The sequence below is a fragment of the Lonchura striata genome, chromosome 36 (genome assembly GCF_050655825.1).
Source record: "Lonchura striata isolate lonStrDom1 chromosome 36, ASM5065582v1, whole genome shotgun sequence".
Lineage (NCBI taxonomy): Eukaryota > Metazoa > Chordata > Aves > Passeriformes > Estrildidae > Lonchura > Lonchura striata.
In genome coordinates, this window is record NC_140738.1 from 13,382,753 (window position 1) to 13,385,017 (window position 2,265).

Here is a 2,265-nt window from a genome sequence, read left to right on the forward strand (position 1 = left end):
AGAGCCCTCTGTGCCTGACTGGAGTGATGTCCTGGGTTGTAAAATAAGCTTGTATTCTATTTGCCATCTGTTGAAGGCAAACTTGTCGGACAGGTTTTGTTATCTCTCTCAGAGACAATGGTTTGCCCTGTAGAGGCAATGGTTTGTTTATACACTATTGACTGACTCACTGCCGGGCTGGTAAATGTAACACCGTGAGGGGTCCCACCCAGAGGGGGAAGCCAAGCACTCTATTATTGGATAAAGGGGTAGCTTTTAGGGAGAGAAGCAGCTCGCTCTCTCTCTCTTCGTGGGATTCCCGGAGAAGCAGCTCTCTTCAGCGGCACTCGCAGCGAAGCAGCCGGCGCGCGCTGAGGCGACGGCAGCGGAGCTCAGAGGCAACCCCGGCGCAGAGGAAGACCGGCCCCACTGCCACCAGATCTTCAGAGGAAAACCATACCCTTCTAAAGATCACCATTTCAGCTGCAATTCATCAACCATTGCAAGGGAAGCAATTGTCCCAGCAGAACTGTACTGGCACCCCGACTCCTCAGGTTCTGGACTTTTTCACTGGTTTTGTTTGTACCGATTGCATTTGCCTTTTTAAATTGTTGTCTAGTTTTCTCCTAGTAAAGAATTGTTACTCCCATTCCCATATCTTTGCCTGAGAGCCTTTTAATTTAAAGATCCTGGTAATTCAGAGGGAGGGGGGTTTGCCGTTCTCCATTGCACAGGAGGCTTTGCCCTCTTTCACAGACTCCTGCCTTGTCGAACTAAGACAGATTTTGGCGCATCAACGTGAGGCCCGAGGGCATTGAGAGGGAAAAAGGATTAATAGTTCTTAAGTAATTTGGTTTTTTGTTGTGTGTAAAAACATCTTCAGCATCACCATGTGGTCTAGTTTACCTTGGTTTGGGTGGCATGTGATCGTAGCTATACTTTTCCCATTTGCAGACCCTTATCTAAAAATGGGTCCTATAACTAAGGCTACTGTGTCTGTTATCAAGTTTGGCTTCTGGGTTAATTGGGTGAGGAATTCATGGATCTTTAATTTCCTCTGGAAGGCAGGTACATGGATTCATAGCTATCACATGTTAACTGTATGTTTTTGGGGTTACTTTAATAACGGTACCTACTGCGAGGAAATAGCACCTGGGCAAACTTTCTCCCAACCTTTTAACCATCTTTTTGGGTCTGCTCCACCAGTTCTCAAAGGGTTAAGATCCTTTCTAAGTGCTAATGATACCATACAATGGGTGGTGTTGCTGATAGTCCTGTTATATTTAGCATTCAGAGATAAGGGAAGATTAACCTGGATAACTACCCTCACACCTACACCACAGACTCGAGATGCTGCTGCTCCAGAGCCTGACCCTCCCCACAGCCCACCTCAGAAATGAACCGCCCAGATTGGGTGAGGGTTCTGGTTAAGGAGATACGAGAGATGCTGAAGGACTGCATTTCCCCAGCTGGTGAGAAACCGGCCCTTTGCCTTGAGGAGGGACAGTCTAATAGTACAGCTGTGGAATCCACTAATGTTACAACTGTCCAGGTTCCAGCTGAACCACAAAGGCAGTCACGGTCAGCAGCAGTGGCCCCGGTAGAAACAAGGAAGTCTAAGGTGAAAGCAGAGCACCCTGCAGATAGGGACAGGAATGGAGGAACCTCACAACCCACAGGGGAGCCAGAGATTGCTATCATCACCGAGTCCCTGACGTACAAAGGTCTTCGTAATCTGCATAAAGACATTGTGCGACGAGGGCGTGAGGCTTATGCTACCTGGCTACTCCGGGTTTGGGATCTTATGGGTACAGGCGTGCAGCTGGACGGTGGTGAGGCAAGGAACTTGGGACCCTTGACCCAGGACTCGGGTATAAATCAGGTTTTTGTAAGGGAACCAGGGTCCCTTTCTCTCTGGGAGCGGCTCTTAATGAGTGTCAGGGAGAGGTTTGTCCACAGAGAGAGAATGCAAGAGCACCATCATAGAATGCGCTGGAAGACCCTCGAGGAAGGGATCCAACAGCTGAGGGAAGTGGCAGTATTGGAGGTACTCTTTGGGAGGGATGGACGACACAATAATGACCCTGACAAGGTCAGGTGTACGGGACAAATGCTGTGGAGTCTGGCAAATCTTGGGCCATCTCAATACACCACCTTCATTGCAACAATCAATGCTGACGCCCACCGGGAGACAATAGGTTCTGTTGCCAACAAACTTAGGAATTATGAGAGTATGATTAATGGCCCAATGCAGGCTCATATCTCAGCTGTGATTAAGGAGTTTAA